Genomic DNA, 23,743 nt, shown 5'->3' on the forward strand with positions numbered 1-23,743 from the left:
AGTAATGCTCAAAAATGTTTCCTGAATATCATCCAACAGAATAACCATGAATAACTTGTTGGTAAAGCCTGCTATATCAAGTCAAACTGTTAGCTGCACCCCCCCCCTCATATCAGGACGAAATTTATGTAATTATGCAAAAACAACCAATTTCAATATCAACATGGTTTTTCTTTCTTCACTTTTACTGATATTTCATTTAAAGAGGACACCTTGCCAGAACAGTTCTTCTGGGGTTAACTAAACCTGCCTGGTTATCAAATTAATCATTGACAAGGTTATCTCTGAATTTGACAGGTGCCAATTGATGCAATAACATTAAAACATGAACTAGCACCTGTTAAATTCAGAGATAACCTTGTCACTGATTAATTTTGATAACCAGGCAGGTTTGGTTCACCCCAGAAGAACTGCTCTGGCAGGGCAAACTCTTTAAAAGGTGACAACCAGGGAAGAAAATTATTGAGTTACTTTTCCATGTTCATGCATTGAACTATCAGCCACCCAGGGTCTTCAAGAAACCTATCAATAAATAGTTACTTACCATGGTAACATACAACATTTGACAGCATAAATCAAACCATTTGTAAAGCTAATGTTTGCACAGAGTATTTACAATCATCAATTATCATGATTATGTATTTCTTTTAAATTAACCTCTGCTACTCCACCAAAGACTTTCATTTTACTAAGTTTATTTGCAATGCCATGACAACAGCCTGCTTTACACCAATCATTTTATGACCACCAGGTTTATGACAATAATTATTTCTTTTTCATGAAACCGCCTTTCAGAGTCAATTGCACTTTCTGCCAAGCTTCAGGAGTAAGCAAAGCTTTTAAATTACCTTTTTGCAGATACAGTTTTATTTTCAAACATTTTAATTTTAACAAAAAGTGTGCAATTGATTTTTTTTTTTCACTATTACTAGTATTTGCCATATGGATGTGAATAATATTAGAACAAACTCAGTGCAGCTAAATGTAAACCTATATCCATTTGTATCCATTGCCATAAAAAATTGAAATATAAAAAAAAAACAATTTCATGAAAGAATGTGAGGGTCAAAATATTATTTTCTGCCCATTTCAGCAACATTTGTCAGCAAGCCCAGAGTTGTTACCCCACTCAAAGAAACATAATTTACTTGTTTACAACTAAACGCTTGGGGAGGGGGATAATTTATATTCCCAATTACGCGTAGGTCTACATAGTGTGATTATTTCAATTTGCCTAAATCCTACAAGTATCACAAGTTTCAAAGGTGCGGTTTATAAGCAAATAAAATGTTATATCTATACATGTATTCTACCTGTACATGAAACTATTTCCAAAATACATTTTACAGATGAATGTCAAACTCAGCACAACATTTTATGATAAATTGCAATAACTTTATTAATGTATGTGCAGTATAATATATTAAAGATTATTTGGCAAACTACTTGGCAAATTGGATACCTTATTTTTAGCTGGATATATTTCTAGAGCTACTACATTATGCAAACATTATTTCATGGGCACTGTATTTTGTACTAGAGAGACAAAATGTCAACAATTGGTTTTTCCAAACCAGTTTACCATATTTTTTGTAACATCTGGACAGGAGATCTACATGTGTCTGTCTGGAAGGATTTGATTCAAGACAGTTCATGATCTACAAATGATTGAAATGTGTCATTAGGGCTGTAAATAAATCTGTAGCAGGTTTCCAGGTTGTGAGTTCTTTCCCATCTCCTCAATGGATCATTATGTGAAGGTTTATCTTGGACAGGCTAATCAGGGTTCTGCATTGGTCAAAGGCTGATATGGATATCTGTAGGCCTACATGTAAACACTAAGAGACACAATGTAACACTCTTTATCAGGTGCCCCTTGGTCTATTAGGCCCTTCACAACTGATTTTGTGTTTACTGCTTCCCTCCTGCCTCCAAAATTGAGAATTGCAAAATATTTACCTAATTTTATTTGACAAATGACATTTTAATTACATTCATTTTATACTCTCTTACTTTGCTCATCTCAACTATGTTGCTGAACAAACAAATAACACCCCTAGGCCTTACGACCCCCTTAAGACCCTTCCTAATGTGGGAATGAACTTAATCATTACAGATTAGACTTCAGGTCCATAATTTAAATCACAAAATGCTATGAAATTGCAAACAACCAAAGCAAGCAAGTACATGTCCTGGGTACATGTAGGCTATATAAACAGTAAGTTCTACCTGTACTATTTTACCTCAGAAGACCTCAGAATGTACTTTGCCTACATTTGGAAAAATCATTATATCCCCTTAAAACAGAGAGGTAAATACATATAGACATGTCTGTCTGTTGTTTGGTCTCATTAACAGAATAATGAAGTTGTCAGCATCATTTCATATCATCATCCATAATATACCTGTTACATGATACATGTTACACTCTACACCACAGCAGCTGAAAGGAGTATCCCATCATGCATTGCAGTATATCTGCTTGCTCCATAGCAAATGTATACAAAATATAAACAAGAGCCGCTTAGATATTGAGAACTATAGAGGTTATATCCATGTTCTATAAGTTGCATATCCTATCAGCGACTGCTATACCTTGTTTAGGACTTTCAAGACAAGTACCTGCATGTGCAACCAAATCCTATGCGAAAAAGGCATGGTTGAACTATGGTTAACCATGGTCAACCATGGTTCAACCATGGGTTTTGACCATGGTCAACCATGCCTACCCTTTTGAAAAATGGCACCACGGCCAGAGACCATGGTCAACCATGGTTAACCTTTTGACCATGGTCTTTCTAAAGTGACCATGGTCAACCATGGTTAAAACTTAGCATGTTTGACCATGGTTGAACCATTGTCAACCATAGTTCAACAACCAGGGTTTTGACCATGGTCAACCATGTTTTTGACCATGGTCAACCATGTTTTTGACCATGGTCAACCATGTTTTTGAAAAATGGCACCACGGCCAGAAACCATGGTCAACCATGGTCTATCTAAAGTGACCATGGTCAACCATGGTGAAAAATTTGCATGTTTGACCATGGTTAAGAAACAATAGCAATCAAGGAAGAAACAATAGAAAGAAACAATAGCAATCAAGCTTAAACTTTAAATTTGCACCCGATAGAGGGCAGGGCCTGAAGAATGAGGGAAATTATGGGTAAATATTTAATGGAATAAACTGCATAATCATATTATTTAGATTTATTCCGTTAAAAATCTTATTTTAACTTATCAAATTACTAGTTTTTATATTCTATGGTGTCAAATATTTATTCACAACGTTGTAAATACGCATTAAATACGATTAATAACAACAGAGGGCGCTTTTTCATTCACTACCCAGAGTCAACCATGGTCAGGTGAGGTGATGACCATGGCTGACAATGCTCAGCCATGCTAAAGCATGGTCGACCATGGTATACTTAAAAGTGACCATGGTCAACCATGGTCAGGTGAGGTGATGACCATGGCTGTGACCATGCTCAGCCATGCTAAAGCATGGTTGACCATGGTATACTTGAAGTAACCATGGTCAACCATGGTCAGGTGAGGTGATGACCATGGCTGACCATGCTCACACATGCTAAAGCATGGTTGACCATGGTATACTTGAAGTGACCATGGTCAGGTGAGGTGATGACCATGGCTGACCATGCTCACCCATGCTAAAGCATGATTGACCATGGTATACTTGAAGTGACCATGGTCAAGTGAGGTGATGAACATGACTGACCATGCTCACCCATGATAAAGCATGGTTGACCATGGTATACTTAAAAGTGACCATGGTCAACCATGGTCAAGTGAGGTGAAGACCATGGCTGACCATGTTCAGCCATGCTAAAGCATGGTCGACCATGGTATACCATGGTGACCATGGCAACCATGGTTGACCATGGTCAAGCCACCATGGCTGATCATCGCTGACCATAGTTAACCATGGTCAACCATGTTTTGACCATGGTTGACCATGGTTGACCATGCTAGCACGGTTGACATTTCGCCTATTGACTGCTTCAAAATAGACCTCCAAAGTCATGCAGGTAACTCTGAGGTCATGCATTGAATTCGTTTGAATGAGGAATACTACAGGAATCAGCGCCTTTTGTTAGAAATCACGCATGAGTAAAGTGGATAACCTCTATTGATAGATTCACAATACTCTATGGGTGATATTTTTTCAAACAAAAGTCTAAGCTTCCCTGATTTAAGAGAGTAATTGAAAGTTGAAGTGTGGTATTTTGTATACATTTTCTATGGCACAGTCAGTTATATAATGGTACCGCAAAGCATAATGGGATACTCCCTTCAGCTGCTGTGACTCTGCACTGCAATGTCAGCCTTTCCCAATCTATATCGTTTTATGAATATTGCTGCATTATTGCGAGCATATGAGTGGAATTTTGATGAATCAATTTATGAGATATATGAGCTATTCACATTCAGCACCAAACCAATTATGATATAGTAATGTCTGATATTACACAACTTCATTGATGTATTTTTATGTTTAAGAATTATTTAGAAGCAGAGAGCAATTTTGTTTCATAATTTTCTATTAATATTTATAATGACTTTTTCATTTACATTGTACTGTTGTCTCTAAACTTTTTTTCAAATGCACACAAAATCTAGCAAATTTTTCCTTCATAATCATTATGTCCTGAACAATTTTGCATGATCAGTAGTGAATTTTACACTTTATAACTCTGAACCCAACTCAGAGAATAAGCTTGGAGTGAGAGAAGAGTACTTAGTTTGTGCATAGTTGGGAGTGGTGATACAAACCCACCCTTTTTTTATATTTCAAACCCACCCTTTTTATTTTATACCCTTTATACCAAAACTCCAAAACCCACCCTTTCTAAGTGTAGTTACTTATCATAGATAACTGGTTATGGTGGTCCAAGAGGTGCAGATTTGCATCCAAGAGAATTACATATTTAGTTTCATTTAGTGTCATTCAGTCAGAAATTACAGTAAGCTTTGAGATTGCAATTGCTGACTTCCAAACCCACCCTTTTTATCAGTGACCACCCTTTATATTTGGACACAAATTTTTCAAACCCACCCTTTTAAGCATTTTGCGGACCTTTCAAACCCACCCTTTCTAAAGTGTGGGTTACCAACAGTGTTGTGTCACAACAGCTGCAGCAGGCTGTGAGAGCGATAATAGTTAAAAAATTTGAGGTGGTTTGGCTGCACCAAGAAATACATTGAATTCTGCAACTTCCCACACCAGAAGACATGCTAACCAAAACAGGATAATATGTACAGGTTGTTGGCATGTCAATTTGTTTTCTTTACTTCCACAGGATGTCAAACTTCTCCAGGAAGATTCCCTTATGTTCCAAAATTTCAACCCTCAATATTTTCTCTGTCAGCAGTGAAGAGAGATTCCAACTGTAGATGTTCCTCCCTCTGACGTCAATGGAATGATGCCATCTGGGTATTATTAGAGATAACCCATTTGGACTAACACAGTGTTACAGACAACTTCCTGTATCTATTTATTTGAAATACAACTGCAGATAAATTTGGCAACATTACCAACCCCAGGCACCAACCTTAATTATAAGAAATGAAGAATGAATAATTACATCAATGATGTGGTTGTTATTATTCTATTCAACAATTATACTTGTATGATAAGTTTAATTATGTGTCTTGTTGCATTATTTCTAGCGGTTTCGATGACTAGGACATTTTGGACAAAAAGTCAACTTTAAGGTCCCTTCAATCAATTGAATTAAACCGTATTAAACGGAAAATGAATATTTCTTTACCATTCATATTTAGATTAGAATTGCAAAAGAGGTCCTCAACTGACACAATTTCTGTTATGTACACAACCCTATAACTGACTTCATAGATAAACACAATATACAGGGTGTGCAAAAAGTTTCTTGCTCTTGAATGCCTTCAAGCATTTCTGAGTTTGGAACATTTTTAACATGACATTGATGAATCTTGATCTTCAACTGATTGGGAAGATTGGGGGTTGAAATATTACATTTCATCTCCCTTTAACCTCTTTCAGACTATCAGACCAAAATAAATTCACTGTTGAAACGTAAAAGAACCAAATCACACCAATCTTAATGTTGTGTCCCCAACTTTGTCCCAAAAATCCAGAAACCCTATATTATGTGCTTTGTTGGGTATGGTCTGTTGTTTTGGGTTGGGTTTTTAGGGGGTTCAGCTCACTCTTTTTTCCACTCACTTTGTGGACAAGTTTCTTCTTTTTTTCTGGTAACAAGTTTCTTCTTTTTTCTGATAACTAAAAAACAAATAATCAACAACAAAAAAAGTTGGAACAAAAATACATTGAAATGCAAGTTTCTTGTAGAATTTTGAGACAATTGTTTATATTTTCTTGGCCTAAATTCATGTTCAAATACTAAAAGAAGGCATTGAATGAACACTACTGCAATTTGATACCTTCTGGCCTCCTCATGCTTCATCTGGCACCATTCACTTATTCAGTCCTGAAATACACATTCTAACAGGTACCCATATATTTACTGATCATATCATTCCGGAATTGGCACAAATGACTTTGAACACAGTGCAAACACACCCCAGCACACGACAGTCCCGAAGGTTACTAACCTACCTGGATGTCAAAGGAAAAACACACATTTAAAATCAATATTAATTAAATGTCAATAAGAGAAATTCAAATAAAGCTATGTCTTGTTTGGCTTCAAGGCGATGCCTATTCAGTTGTTTTCACTTGGTAAAACAAAATCTTGACTGCAAGTGACATTGTGGCCAATGACATTATAGAAATGGGTTCAGTACAGATGGTTCTTTGGTCTGGTACTAGTTTTGCATTTGGGAAAGTCATTGTGACTTTTGAGTTTACATATAACCCAGGGGAATACTCAGAATTGAATATTGACCTTTTATTTTACACATTTAATATTTGTTCTAAATTTACACCTTCTGGGCTGGAAGGAAATGTAACATCTTACTTCGGTATAAATGATATTTATAAACTTGCAACTTGAGCAATTTTCATTCATTTAACATATAATTTAAAATCGTATGATTTCGTACAATTAGCTGCTAGCTGGTTCCAAAATAACACAGGTTATGTGCTGGGATTCTGATACCTGTATGATTGATGATTTAAGATTTGCTCGCTCTATTCGTGGAGCGTCGCAATATGCAATCAGGGCTAGTTCTAGCTCAAAATTTAATATTGTGCTATTTTGCTTTACCAAATTAAAACTTGCAGACGTCATGTCAAATAAGTATAAGACCATTGCAACAACCAACAAGTGCATCCCACAAAAGGTTCAATAAAACCTCTTTCTGGTATAAGATTGAAGACCAAAATGCGATCAAACTTTACTGTTTTTCCTCATGACATGATCATTCATCACCAACTCCCTAGAAAATTAAACATCCTGCAACTCATCCATGTACATCCCCATAAAAACGACCAATACTAACCCAAACTTAAAAGTATGAAAACGTATAGATTTGTCATAATTATAACCCATTATTCTAACATGACTCATAATTGCAATCACCCAAGAGATAAAATGGCTACCAATTTTGACATTACGATCAGGATATTATGCTCGTTCTTCTTCAATTACTGATTATAAAGCGCTATTCCTTTGGTCCTTCCTCCCCAGGCGTGGCGCATCAATATCCAAATATCCATCTGTTCATTTCTTCAAATGCAACTCTTTCCTTTTTTGCTCCAAATCACTCCAAAATGTATACTTTTCTATTAATAATCACACTTGTGTTGTAACATATGTACCTTTTTGCCTTCAAGTCAAATAAATAATTCTACGGAGAAATCTAGTTCACGCTTGATTACAAGGTATATAGGTTTTAACCTTCCCAGGAGTATCCTGACTATTAAGTGACTTGACGGTACGGAAGCTGCAGGCTTTTCACGCACGGCCTAAGCTAAAAACGTAGGATTAAAGTCGATAGTCATAAGGTGGTTGCTAAAATACCAAGGAACATGATTAATTATTAAGGACTATGGAACCAAAAGTTAGCATGTTTGTGTCATGGTAAATTTCCAAATGTTTACAAAAATTAAATCCTTCATTTGTACACCAATTTTACAACAAATGCAATTTATATACATCCACTGCACCCATTTTTGCACTGACTTCAGCACTCCGATGGTTTAAGCTTTTTTGCCGAAGGCAGATAGGTGATGGGCACATCAATTAACATCAGCCTTGATTGATTGATAGGTGTTCCATATATATCCATGGAGTGAATGAGTGGATGGAGGGAGGGAGGAGTGATTAAGTGATTGATTGTTTGCATTAAGAACCATTTCTGATGACCGCAATCTGCCCCTTAATTTAGCTTCCAAAGGGTCTGAAATACTCTCTTAAGTAAAAGTGTGAAACCATCACTCTCCAAAAGAGAAGAAGAGCAAAAATCACTCCAAAAGAATGAATCTCACTCCTAAAAGAGTGAAAACCACTCCTGAATTCCACTCTTTTAAGAGTGATTTTCACTCTTCCCACTCTTCTAAGGAGCGAGTTTTCACTCTTTCATATTTAAGACAGTATATATCATTATCACTGCATTTCATCTTCCATTTCACATGACAACATATCGTAGATGTAAATAGTTATTTATGAGGTAGTCTTATGAAACATCATTATGTGAAATAATGTACTTAATGTTTCTTTCCGGTTTCCTATTGTTTGTTCCATGAACAGACTTTAGAAGGAGGTTTTTATTTCCTTTTTAGCTGTCTGTATTCCAACTTTGTAATGATCAAAGACATTAACAGATCAATTCTACAAAAGCAAATAAACTTACCACTTGCATTAAACATAAGTCTTTCAAAATAAATCAGGTAATTATTGCACAGCTCTTGATCTATTTATCAAGCTGCTTTTTCATTTATTTTATAGTTCAACCATCTGAACACACACAATATAAAGTAGAGACAAGGTAAAAGAAAATAAATTAAAATGCAAAATAAAAGGCTTCAGAAGAAGAAATGAGATTCAAAACACCGTGATCTCAATCAATCAGTGAATTAAACCAAAAGGGATCATGGCCTCTTTGTGGCAAACCTTCTTTACTCAGATGCATTTGAATTCTCTTTATTGAATGTCAGGATTCTGCAAATCTAATGGCAATAATGGACTTGACTACCTTTTGAGAGTGGTACCTTCCCCTTATACAATTAAATCATCTATAAGCTCGCCATATAAGCCAAGACTAGAGGCCCAGGACTAATATTCATGAAAATATTGAAGGAGTCTGTAAATTTGTTGTTTGTTTGTTTGAATTTTGTTTTTATCAAAATTCTGTCTGCTTAACTGCCTTATGAACAATTGAATAATTTTTTTAATGGTATTTATAATGGAATCAATGTTTTCAAGGGCACAAATTGACAATACGGTGTTTATTTACCAAACGAGGATGATGACCCCAGACACTGACATAATACCTAAATTTTATTGATTAAGACAGCAAAATAAGAAAATAATAATATGAGCATTGACTTACTTAAACCTATTTCTCAATGTTAAATGTGTCATTCAATGACTCAACAACTGCATTATATGGCTATTGCAAAGTTAACAAATCCAATATTGTCAAACTTCTATTCTACACCTTTCAGTTTCCATAATGAATGGGTTCATCTTCAGGCCCATAGCCAGGATTTATGGGGGGTGCTGATTTTGAAAAAGTGGACCTATTTTTTCAAAATTTGTACCTTTTTGGACTGGGGGCAGATTTGGACATTTTTGGACCAAAAAAGGGCATAAAAACCTCTATTTTTTTGTCGCACCCCCGCGCTACGGGCCTGTTCATCTTTCACAGTTCATAGATTTGATCCTCACAATAATCTTTTAAGAAATCCTTGTTTACATGTAAAATGCAAAAGATGATTTTAATACCTTACTCAAAATTCAATAACAGGATCTGTCTACTGGCTCATAATCCATGAATCACTTGATCCCTAAACAAAAAGGACATAGGTCTACATGTAATCCTGAGTCTGATTAAAATCAAAACAAAGTCCAAAAGTGTCAAATGATAAAAGTGTTAAAATTATCATGTTTCTCAACCATCAAAACAAATCAGACCATTCTTCCAAAGTTCAACATCCTGTTCATGTTGACATAAAATCAATATAATGGAGGTTTTTTTTCAAAACAAGTAATAGTAATACAAAAATTAATATAAAGTGCTACTGTCAAACAAGCTTCAAATTTCACAATCAAGGTTCATCATCAACCAATATTCAATAAAAACAAAGTGTCTGTCTATCAAAGATTCATACGTCATAACAAGGTTCATCCTCAAACCAATTTCGATAAAAACAAAGTGCTTGCCAATGTCTTCAAATTTCACATTATTTTACATAAATAAAATTGCATCAGAAAAGTTCAAAAATATTGTCAGGGAATCTGCACTGCTGATTATGTTCAATAGCTCTTATGTTCAATACACACACAAAATCAATAAGCAAACACTATAATCAATAATATGAATCATACATCGTTTTTGTAATCAATTATTTCAATCCTTAAGTTTAAATAATGATGGGAATAATGAGGTCATATTCATCAATAACTTGTTATTCATACAATTTGTCCACTTTCAGAGGACGCAATCATCAAATGCTCTCCAGCATTTCACACCACACCCTTTATACCCCTCCCAAAAATATAATGCAGCTCAATTTCCCCAAACGTGTTATTCCCTAAAACAATTGATGATCATTGCATATACCTGGAATCATGCCTGAAATAGAAATCTCAATAGTCTTAGTACATTTATAAAGTACATACTGGTAGTATGATATGGTTGGCATTAGTAAAGAATTAAACAAGAAATAAAGCAAGGAAGGAAGAGGAAGAACGAGGAATAATATTTAAGATGGCGAAATTCCTGTTGTTGTTGGGTTTTTTTGCACCAGGTACCCAGGAGAATTAAATCATGAAATTATTTTTAGTTTCAAGACCCGTCTCCAGTTTGTCCTATGTTTCAAATCTTTCAAATCTATTTCAGTCACGTTACCAATGGTTACATCAATCATACCCAACCAGGATTTCTGTTTTTTCAATGAAAATTTGTCATTTGAGTGGCACCTTCAACCCTGTGGAATTCCGCACCATCTGCTTTTCCATGTAACTCTCCATAAGTACCCTGACCTCTCAACTTTTCCTCATCGAACCTCAACTTTTAGCAACAAACAACTTGTCACAACCAGAAAACAGACCAAACAGGTATTTAACATGGTAAATGCTGACTAAATGCTGATATTGATCTCTTTTTTATGTGGGAAAATAATTGAATTGTTGGGTTGGAAGTTTTTCAAGCCTATGCACTATTTTGTAATACTATAAAATACTGGTAAAATTTCAAAACTTATACATGTACCATAGTTATACAAACAGGGCCGTAGCAAGCGGGGCGGCCGGGGATGCCATGGCCGCCCCACTTTTTGAGAAATTTGTTATGTTTTTCTTTATATCTTTATTTCAATTTGTAATTTGGCCGCCCCACATTTGTGATGGCCGCCCCACATTTTTCAACCTTGCTACGGCCTTGTATACAAATATTAGAATCTAAGAGAAGTGAGCAAAAAGCTGTGCATATCAAAATTTTATTTGCAGAGTTGATTGTTGATTGTCCTGACTGTGCCTAAATTTGGCTGGCTATTAATATGATCTCCTTGCCATTCTTATGTACAGGAATGCACCAACTCCCCTTTCAGCTAAATCCCATTAAAATGCCCCTTCCTTTTTTACAAAAAGAAAACATTAAAATGTCCATCCCTTGAGGTGTGAAGTAATCTAACCTACATGACGCTTTTTACATGAATACAAAGCATCGGTCACTTTCGGTGGCTAATTTGTCATTTGATTTTTGCAATTCAATCGGAATGCTATGCTCAATTTCTAGTTCAAACACCGGTCAAGTCCTTTCACAGGATATTAACGTGAACTTGGAGGAGGAAATACACATTTTTTACTCTCTAATATACCGGAGGCAAATGGGGGTAAAAGCACAAAAACTAAAGAATGAAATACCCATTAAACAATCCTTCACAGACACTGCACAAAATGTCGTAAGGCATATCGTAAAAATCCTTTTAAAACAAGTTACAGCAACCTGGCTAAAAATGTGTACGATTTAAAACCACTTATTTTTCAACTTCATTGCAGCCCGCAAAGACATGGAAATGGTGAAGAGGAGGGATTATGAAAAGGTCGGCTACACATTGAAAGTCATTACCTTTTAAATTATTCTAAATTACATGTCGTCACTGGGCAGGAAAAACCTACATGTACTTTTGGCCCTTGAACATGGATAAAGCCTTGTACATGTAGATGTAGACTTCATATTGAATGGTTTGCTTCATCCATGTTCAAGGGCAAAGAGTACATTCCCGCCCAGTGACGATGTATGTAGTTTTTGTCAAAGACTACTCGTGATCGAGGGGGATCGGCTTTGGGAGTCGCGATCGAGGGGGGACAAGCGACAAGTAGCTGCGATTACCACTATGGTTTCCGAGAATGTGCGGTTCCCAGTAGTTTCTCTCCCACGGGTAATATAGGTAACCTTTTAAGAGATTCAATGTGATCTTGACACTGAATGTGAAGAGCACTTTATAATGTTTGCTAAATTAAAGTATTATTCCAGGTGTTAAGCTTAAGATTTCTTCAAATTATGGTTCAACATTAATGTGCTAACATCATCTTAATTGTCACATAGTTTGCGCAAAAGATCTTCTTTAGTTTATGATAGTAATCGTAATTATGCTAGCATGTATAAATTACTTGACGCACCATTGGATAGATGAGTGCCAGTGTGCCACTGTTAATTTATATCATCCATATAATACAATTGATTAAATAAAACTACCAAATTGCTTATTAACAACAATTGATATGTCGTTAAATTACTTTAGTTTATATATTTATGGTAGCAGTAGGAATGTTATCTGTTTGTATTATTTGAATAGTCTGTGAATTGTTGATATTATTGGACATTGATACAAATACCTTCTTATCAAAGTCCATCCAGGGAAATGTGTTTTTGACAGATGCTCAGTGCTGGGATTCAGATTGTCTTCTTTTTTTCTTTTTTTTGATAACGAGAAGTATATACTATTAAAAGTTAGAAAAATGGAAAAGAAAAAAAATCAAAAACACAACTGCCTTTCCACTTATCTACACCAACCAACAATAATATTGTACTGTAGTATTGTTTTTATCAAGTGATAGTAAATAAATTATTATATGGCATCAAATTTCCATATGTAGCACACCAAAAGATAAAAAGAACTTATGGATAGGTTTTATTTATAGAATATTTCTCCATGTTCTCAGACTACATTTATTTCTGCACTTCTTGCACACTTTCACAACAAATTTTAGCTGAAAGTGTCAAAAAAAGGGGAAATCCACACCATTGCCTGCCCAGATATTATCAACAATATCTAAATTGCACAATTACCTGTCCAAATTCCCCTCCAATTATGATTATTATGCATAAATCACATGTTCATATCATATGACTGATATCAATCATCAATATTACTTATCTTGACACTTACAAACCCAAACAATTTCATTTTATTCAATTACAATTGTTTGGTTTTTCCCCAACTTTCCCAACAAACAGTTTTGGCTGCTTTTGAGCAATAAATTTCTAAATGTATTTCTGTACCTGCAAAGATTAAATCATGCGTCCTAAATAATTGAAACAAATTCTTCATTGTGTCACAGAAAATTGGGTTTCATACTCCAATAAAATATTGCATGAAAGTTATTTGTGTGGGAATTTTTCATTTTTAGATTCCCCTTCTTTCAAATATTTATTTATTTATTTATTTATTTATTTATTTATTTATTTATTTATTTATTTATTTATTTATTTATTTATTTATTTATTTATTTATTTATTTATTTATTTATTTATTTATTTATTTATTTATTTATTTATTTATTTATTTATTTATTTATTTATTTATTTTTGTTTATTTGTTTGTTTGTTTATTTGTTATTTAACCAAATTAATGGACAGCCCATGTTGAAAGTTGCTCACACATGAAAAAAAGTTCTTCAAAAGTGTGAAGTATGGTAAAATAAGATTTATGACATTTTTTATTTTACTGAAAAATGATGTCAAAATATTCTGACTCCAAGCATATTGTAGCCCAAATTTGCCAAATTGAAGCCCAAATTTTCAAAATTTACCACAAACAATTCTGGAAATTTGGTAAAAAAACTTGTTGATTTCAGGTATGTATTACCAATGGGTCCTTTTTCTTGGAAAAATGGTATAGCAATGAGCCCCGTCTTGATTCTAAGAAGCACCAATATGCAAAATACCACAAATAAAAATAGCCCTTTCAACAATAGCATGGGGCCAAACGGATGCCTAATACTCGATAAATCATTCCTTAGCAAATAGATAATTCTACAAGGCCCGGTCACAAGGTCTATTGGGTCTATCCTATCTTATCACAAATTCTGAGTAACATGATTAGACAAGTACATGAAGATGTATGATAGTGTCTTGTTTGAATGAGAACATGATTAGACAATGCAAGTATCATGAGGATCTAATACGATTCTTTTTACGGTATATATGCTTGTATGAACTTAAGAAAGAAGCCTCAAGAACAAATACACAGATAAATGTCCTCAGCAAACTCTTAAAGTGTAATATTTGAACTTCAATAATGTATACAGATAGTCCAATGATAGTGAGATAGCACCTAAATTTTATTTTCCAACTGAGTACCGACAAAATTTAGCACAACAGAATATGAAAGAGCGAATGAAATATGGAACCAAGAGAGACCAAGAGATCCACACAAAAGCCCAGTATCTGGATTTCAATGTTGGATATTAATAGAGAATAAAAACAATCCTTCAAAATTAGACTAAAGAGCCAGGCTTAAAGAGAAGCTTGACTAGCTACGGACTCGACTGAAGCATGTCTGCAACTTTGCGCTCCTGTACTACATAGCCTACATAAAGAAAGCATTCACGTTTGCACAGCTTAAAACAAGGCTATGTAATCTATTCAATGTGCCTACTTTTCATTTTGCAAATACTTTCAATGCCATGTTCAAAAGTGATACTTACCCTATAGCATAGCCCTAAGGAAATCAGTTCATTTGGTTATGAATTAATATTGTAACCCTGAAAGAGATTTTTTTATGTAAAAAAAAATTATTTGAAAAAACATAGGCCTATGTAATTTCACAATTTTGTGGATTCAAATTCAAGTCACATTATATCAATCTTTGCTTGCACACGGTCATCAACACGCAATTTGCTTCCTCCCTATTCCAAATTCAACTTGACAATCATCCTAATCATCCTCAACATTACCTATTAGTATTAGCCCTTGTACCTTGCCGCGCCACAGCTAGTATCCAAAGAATACGCTAAAATAATCTGTAACCATGACAACCTTGCTTCAGGATAAAACAGTTAACCATTTCTTTGTTTTCAATGGATTAAGGACTTCCTATGGAGAGCTGACAGTGTCACAATTGCTATGTTTTCTTTATTTGTATAGGGGACACCAATTATTCAGCCAACTTGGATTAACCTCCCACAGATATGGCTTACGAAAATGAATCAAATCCAAATTGATGTAGCTGGGTTAATCAGGTCTGATCATGCCCTCTAAACAGAATTAATTAGACTTACAGGTGAACTTGGCTTATTCTGTTATGGTGCTGTTTTTGCAATCACTTTTATACTTTTTTTATATTCAAAACCCCCATTGTACCTGCTGTTTAAGAAAAATAGCCACAAAACATAGCTAAGAATTGTCCAGTTGACTTGCCAGAGACCTAATGTAGCTGTCTATAAGAATGTTACTATAGCTTGAGAACTTTTCGGCATCTACCTTTTGTCCCTCCCCTTCCTTTAAAGTGATATTCATTGGAAATTTTGAGTTCAAGTTCTATCCAGGTCATGAAGGTTATTAGGCAGGACCGTAGCAAGGTTGAATAATGTGGGGCGGCCATCACACATGTGGGGCGGCCAAATTACAAATATAGGCCTATGCCCAAATTGAAATAAAGATACAAAGAAAAACATAACAAATTTCTCAAGAAGTGGGATGGTTTTTTTTTAAATTCATATTGATCATTACATCTTTTCATTTAATGTGATTTTCCCTTCTTGTTTTCCAATGAAAAAATTATTTAAGTCTGTCCAAGTAGTGAAAATTTATATCTTAATGGGAATCACAATTTCATCTCAAGAAACCCACATAGGAAAATTTCAAATACAATACATGTTGGTCAAAGTGTGGAAAACTCTTCTCCCTTGATAGAGATGAACATATCCACCAGGGCAGGCTTGGGCAATAACCTGGCAGAGCAAAAATAGTTTCAAGATCGACCCCCACAACTTCTTCAAGATCATATCTCGAGCTAAATTTACTATCTGATTCATCTAAACATTCAATCAAGCATTGTTCCAACCCATGAAGAATGTTCAATTTAAGGGCATTGACCTGCAAGATCTATGGAATTACCAGAAATAGCACCAAGCTAACACAGTTCATGCACTCAGTTCACCAAGTAGTCAAATTTGGGTCACCCAAGTCACCTGTTAAACATGCTAAAAGCACCATTTAGTACTACTTTTCTTATTCAAAATTTCAAAGAGGACTTTTTCCCTTCAATACTGTGTGTATTTTATAGATTTATCTTGTATTAATCAAAATGACCTACTCCTGATCCTGACTCTATTCAATAGAAAAATGGTGTGTTTTTCTCAATGGGTGGAGTGAGTGAACTATGAATGGAAATGCTTTGTGACAGAACTGCAGATTTGGGAATTCATATAAGTAAATCTTGTACACCTGTTTATAGACTAGACTTGTTATGATGTAGACTTAGTTGGAATATAACAAGAATTTTGTTTACTTTTCATTAATTATATGAAGTATTTTGTTATGATAATGTGCAATTTTATAGGTATTTAATGAAGGGGAAAAAAGAGAACGAAAGACAAGAAAGTAACTGACTATCTTACTGTAACACTTAATTTCTGAGTATGTGTATAAATTGTCCTTCCTTTCTTCACCAACCAGTATCCGTCTCGTACTGAAAATCTCTTTTGCTGACTAAATTTGATCGGGTTTAATTAAATAAATGACTCAACAAATGGCAAAAGCTATAAAGCTCTATAAAAACATCAGAAGAATTCAACTTGAAATAATCAATAAAAAGTTTATCTTTCCCAATTTGAACTCATTACCACACGCACTTCACAGAGAATGATTGAATTGCCAATTGATCAGGTTTGTTAGCTTTTAAATTGTCCATTTCATGACGCAAGTGCTAAGACAGTATGGTGCATACTATAAAGGAAAATTGAGCCATACATCGTGCGGAATACCGAGCTGCAAGGAATCCGCAAATAATCAATCTTTGTTTACATAAGACGACTTGATCAGTGAAGTGGTGAAATTACTTCCCATTTTATTTTAAGTCCGCTACAAGTGACGTCATTTTGAATGCAGAGTAGACCAGTGTGATATCAGTAGTATTGATCTTCAATTTGCGTGTTAATTTTTTTTATGATTCTGATTTATTCAGCCATTTTATTTTGATTGTGTTGTTTCCATATTCCTATCGCTCTACCTCTTCATTTCTGTCTTTGCATTTTTTATACTGTTTGGATCACCCATTATCTGACATTTACAAAATTTTATATGGTAATGTAGGTAGAAAGATGTCCGAAAGTACCGATTTTTGCACATCATTTTTATAATTGGATGATTGGATGTGCGAGTAAGAATAAATTTTTGCAAATGTTTTGGTAATTATTTCCATTTCTAAATTTTTAATTTAAAGACCTGGGTGATCAAGCATCTAATTCTAATTAGGCTAGCAGTAGCCATATACTAATATAGACCTGGTAAAAAAGACTTCCTTTTTTACCACTTCTGCACCTGATGTATCACACTGAATCGCAAACACATCCCTGGATTCCCCCTGCATTCCACCACACGAACCAGGAGTAAAACACACCATCTCAAAGTGTCCACTATCAAATGCACCCCGTATCAGTTTACATACGGCTTCCTGTTTCACAGCTTTCGTCAGTTTGTCGCTATGTTTGCGAGAGACTGCGAGAGACTACCGTATATACGTCTATAGTTTTTACCTATTGAGCACACACTGGAGGGGGAATATCGACTCTCTTGTGTATAATGAGAATAGAATCAATAAGGATTGTTTTTGATGCATAATTCCTCACCCCTGTATTCTTAATTCCAACCGCACGATTTGTGTACAATTGTTTTTTAACAAAAATAGCTTTTATATGATGTACATGTAAAGTAAAGTTTACATATAATGAGAGCTGAGGGTATCACAGGGTATTGATTTGGAGGAGAGTCTTGAGAAAGAGGATGAATTAATGACCTCATTTAGTTGTCATCTGCAGTTCAAGGGTTTTATTTTTATCTTCAGCACCTACAATATATGCACTGCCCTGAAATCCCTGCAAAATAATATCGTATAGGAAGCTCCTTCCTGGTAAATTTGGCATTTGGAAGGAAATTTTGGTTTTGCTTCCCAATAAAGATTTTTTTTGCATTTTGCTTATCTTCCCAGGAAATGCACTTTTTTTTCTAGGTCTGACAGTCAAATGTGGGCACTGATTTAAATTTTGTTTAATTTTGTTTGTTTTTGCATTAGTATTATTAAAGTATTGAAACATAAGCCCTCAATCCAGAAAGATTCTAACCTCAACAAACCACTTGCTTTCTTACTCTTACAACTTGCTGTTAGGCCCCTAACAGTCAATTTTGAGTTTCCTGTCACATAGTTTCTGAAAACAAGTGAGGTTACTTTTTCATTATTCATTATTTTTCTGCCTTTTATTATATGACCAACACGCATGTAAAATGTGTTGTTATTTGCCGCTCACTCACTTGAAGATTGATGTTTAGCCCAAATAAGATTCAAAAGTATATTAAAAAGAGTCTGCAAGGTTGACGGCAAAATGCATGTTTTGATTTTGATTTTTCCACAAAAAATAAAGGGATATTCATAATTTTTTTTGGCAAATATAACCAGTTTTCATCAGTATTTTTTGGAAAATCACAATAATGAATTCAAATGAGAGTCAGAAAATGAAGTGAGGGCGGGTGACGTAAAACTCAAAATCGACTTTCCTTGGCCTATCTATAAAGCCTGAATGTAGCCCATTACCAACTTAGAACCAATCTCCTCAATTCTGGGAAACTAATAATAATTCACAATTCACATACCATATAAAATATACCTCTGTGTGATCTCCAATTCTAAAGATTTCAATTTACCCCCACGATGGGCCTCGTGGCTTTGACCATTGCATTCCGTTATCCTCATTCACTCACCCTATTCATAGCTACACGTATTTCTATATAACATGGTCAACATAGCGATTGTGACATTCATGAATACATTTCATTACATAAACCACCTCAAATCTTTGCAGATTCCAAAAAAGCGATATCATTCAATCCTAAACACAACTACACTTTATTCTGTTCAGAAACATCCCTCGCTCGCCTCAGGGAAGTGCAGGACTTGATTCACTTATTGAGTTTTCTTTCACTGAAAGATTGTGATGCACCTGTTTCTCCGCTGACCATGTCTACCTGACGATGCAAGACCCTTGGAACAGAACTGACACTGATGGGTCTCAAGTCCAAAGTGATCATCAATAGAATATTAACCAAGGAGGTGCACAGAACAGGGTTGGAGAGAAAAGATGCAATAATGAAGAGAGGAACCAGGGAGGTTTTAGGAGGAGGTTTTCAATGTTAATGAATTTAATATCGAGATAGAATCCGGGGGGGGGGGTACTCAAGTTTGGTTTTGATAGTGGTATGCTGCTGACAATTTGAAAGTGGACCCATCACTATAGCAATTTTTTAAGAAATTTGGACTCATCAATAAACCAAAAGTCAACATTTATGGCCAAATTTAAACAAAATTGTCTTTGGTTTTTACAAATTTTCCCAAAAATTTTGGTGAAATTTCAAAAAATTGGGCTAGATTGAGGCAAAATTGGGATATTTTAATACTGAGAAAATTTTGAAAAGGCCCACACATGTATACCAAAATTGGCCTAGTCAAGGGGTCATTGATATACCAAAAAGGCCAATAATGCTACCCAAGTTTGTGGCATGTCCCCTTATGGTCATTTGTACTGAGCCCCCCACCCCCACCCCCTCCTCCCCCATAGAATCCAACCATTGTGATCAACAAAAAGGTGATTTCAATTTGGTCCCCTTATGATCATTTGTACTGAGTACCCCCCCACCTCCTTTCCCCATATGCATAGAATCCAACTTATCCAAGAAAAGCAATAAAAGAGGAGATAGATCAATAAAAAGGTGATTTCAATGTCATTTCATTGTCATTTTTCAAATCTACCTGTTGTTGCACATTATATTTCTGTAGTAAATTACTACAGTATGTACCAGAAACTCTATACTGAGTATTAAACATTCTGTATTCTTAAAATACAGAATGTATTAAAATATTCTGTTAACATTCACATATGTTGAGCATTCCAGATTGGCTTGAAATTCCACAAAGACATTTTCTATCTTGGCTTCAAAATTAACATTCATGCAGGAATATCAAACAGTGGCAATGTCCTATTGCTAAATATATTTGCTTCAAAATGGCATCAGGAATATGTTTCCTTTACTAATAGGTTGAATCCTAAGAGATTTATCCAAGGGTATGTGGCATAGGTTAGCTATATAATAGTAAGGATCCTTACTATCCTAGGGTTAAGTAGACCGGACTTGGGATAAGAGCCTCCTAATCCACGCTGTTCGATTTTATCTCTTAATATGCTTTCCTGAACTGAAATAACCTCCACTCGAGTTGTGGTAATATGTATAGTTCAATCTGGTACTGTCAGCATGTACGAATATGTGCTAAGATACGATCATGTCGCTGCTCTTCAGGAAAAATATATTAATGTTTCACCAAACTGAAATGCCTGATTTTGAGATATTACACAATTCTAAAGAAATCATAGTTCATTTTTTATGAATAGTGTATAACACCTAAGACGTATATAGCTAAAGTTATATTCGTCTTAGGTAACACAAACAATGAAAATTTCATGGTGATCAATGCAGCCACCCTCTAGCATGCAAACACACATTGACATTTTAAAGTAGGCTACATTTATCTGGAATAGTAGATAGAGATGGTATTAGCTATGAGATAGGTGAAAATCAGTCAGGGCATAGACCTTAGCCAGCTATAGCTAGCTATAATTATCATACAACTCGTGGCGACGCCACTATTGAATTGATGTTGAAAATGACATATTTTGAGAACTTAAATTTGGGCTAATAAAACGTCAGACAAGTTCATGAATGAAGTGCTGGATTATCTTATGTAAGTCTGGACAAACATGGAGGCCATAAAAAGGATATGGCTAAAGCAGCTTTATCTGATCTCGTATATAAACTCACTATGTAGTAAGGCTGGCATTTTCGGGCGGGTATTCGGGTACCCGAGATTACATTACCCGGGCAGGAAATACCCTGCCCGGGTACCAAATTAAAAAAAAAAAAAAAAAAAAAAATTTTTTTTTTTTGTTTTTATTTTTCGGTTTTGTAGTGTCCCAGGACCTAGACTTAAATGCTAGGATCATTCATGGTTAACCTAAAAAAAAAAAAATTAAAAAAAATTTCAAGATGTTTTGTATTTTTAATATGAAAATTGATATTTTGTATTCATGTCATACTCTATTAATGATTTCAAAATGCATTCAAATTCAATGCATTTTGAAATCATTAATAGAGTATGACATGAATACAAATTATCAATTTTCATATTAAAAATACAAAACGTATTTAATTTTTTTTTTTTTTTTTTTTTTTTAGGTCAACCATGAATGATCCTAGCATTTAGGTCTAGGTCCACCGACACTACAAAACCGAAAAAAAAAAACCAACTTACAAATTTTTTTTTTTTTTTTAATTTAAACCAGCCCCTGCCCCCCAAAAAAAGGTCTAATTTTGGGGAAAAGTCCTCTTTTCACAAAATTTCCCCCCCCCTGGAAAAAGGTCCACTTTTTCAAGCACTCCCCCAAAAAAAAAAAAATTGTGTGGACGGGCCTGCTTACAACTGATTTGCTTTCAAAAGCTAGAAGCCTGAAAATGCCATCAACCTTTACTGTTGGGAAACAGCTATTTTTATCAACTATTGGGCTAAAACATACCCTCGGAAAATGAAAGAAAACACAGATTAATTTCCCAATTAAAATAGACCATAAAATCATATATGTATTTTGGGTGTCGACCACCATGCGATTTAAAAATGTTACTTCACATTCCAAATATTTATATCTTGATCGTTATCACCTTGTTTAAACTTGTCACCAAAGTCATCTGATAATTATTACTTATCTAGATAAATATAGCTCATTGTTTCATTAAAATCATTCCACCTGCCAGTGTCCTCCCTCTAATTGGCAATCAGAGGGCAGCCACTGCTGTGTCATGAAATATTTTCCTTAATCAGTCCAGGATCCTCCTCATATTCCTCAAAATAACACCCAAGTCTACACTTGACCTTCCTAAACCTCCCTGATATGTTCTTAATTATAATGCTTGGGTCAAAAATATATGTATTAATTTGAAGCATGCATGGATTTAACAAATAATCTTGTGGAGTAAAAATAGTGAGCATCAGGTGCCCAGGAATCCTAGGATCAGGTGCAGGTCATACCTGTTGTGCTGTTTTCCTGCTAAACATTGTTTGGAACATGCATATTTCATGTATTTTGTCTGAATTTATTAACTTTGATCATGATGTGCACTTGTAATATTTTTCATCACACACAAACCAACCCCACCCCATCCCACACACATAAACATCAGGTATTTCTTGTTTTAAAATGAACAGATATATTCATGAATATGTCATCACGAACCATTCTGCTAACTTTGCTGACCAAATAGCAAAATGTATCCAGTAAATAAAATTCATGACAATTTTGAATGTCATCACATCATTAAAATTATCATCATATTAGATTTTAACATTGAACTTCCAAGTTCCATTTAGCAGTCAATCAATTTCATTTGACTTAGTGTTTATTTAAGTTCAAGTTTGATGACAAGAAAGAAGGCCAAAAGACAACTTTATCTCTGCCATCCAAGGCTGACAGCTGTGAGGGCTGGCTGCCTGGTCTACTTCTTGGACTCCTAGGTAAGGTTAGTGCATGTAGTTCATGGTCCTCTTAATACATAAATGGCTGCCACATACATCACAAACACCCCCACATCCAAAACATCCTCCCCACTCACACCCACCACAGCCTCCGAGACACACAAAAAACAAACAGCGGGGGCAGATAGATTAAAGATGTTCAATAATGGCCGTAGACATGGACACCATACCTTTGATGACGTCCACACATAGTCTGGCTCTCTAGAGATCAATAATGCAACATAAGGCAGCTATGCCGATTTGATTTCGAAAGAACGCACTTAAACTTGAACCCCTGAAGAACACAATAGGGCATTGAAGTCATGACATTCTTGTATTTCACATTCAGGATTAATTAGTGTGATTAAGGATTAATTAGTGTGCACAAAAGAGTCAAACCTTCAATGACAGTCAGGCTAAGCGTGTTTAAAATTAGAAACTTAGTATTTCTGCATTTAATATAATATTTTTACTTTCTGTTCACTTGTTGAA

The 23,743-nt window shown here is 34.9% G+C and overlaps 1 protein-coding gene across 1 annotated transcript in view; it reads right to left on the reverse strand.

Moving 5' to 3' along the window:
- LOC140151039 (rho-related GTP-binding protein RhoN-like) overlaps positions 1-23,743 on the reverse strand; it is an 86,374-nt gene that overhangs the window by 57,946 nt on the left and 4,685 nt on the right. The window lies entirely within an intron of this gene.

This window comes from Amphiura filiformis, chromosome 4 (genome assembly GCF_039555335.1).
Source record: "Amphiura filiformis chromosome 4, Afil_fr2py, whole genome shotgun sequence".
In the NCBI taxonomy this organism is placed as follows: Eukaryota; Metazoa; Echinodermata; class Ophiuroidea; order Amphilepidida; family Amphiuridae; genus Amphiura; species Amphiura filiformis.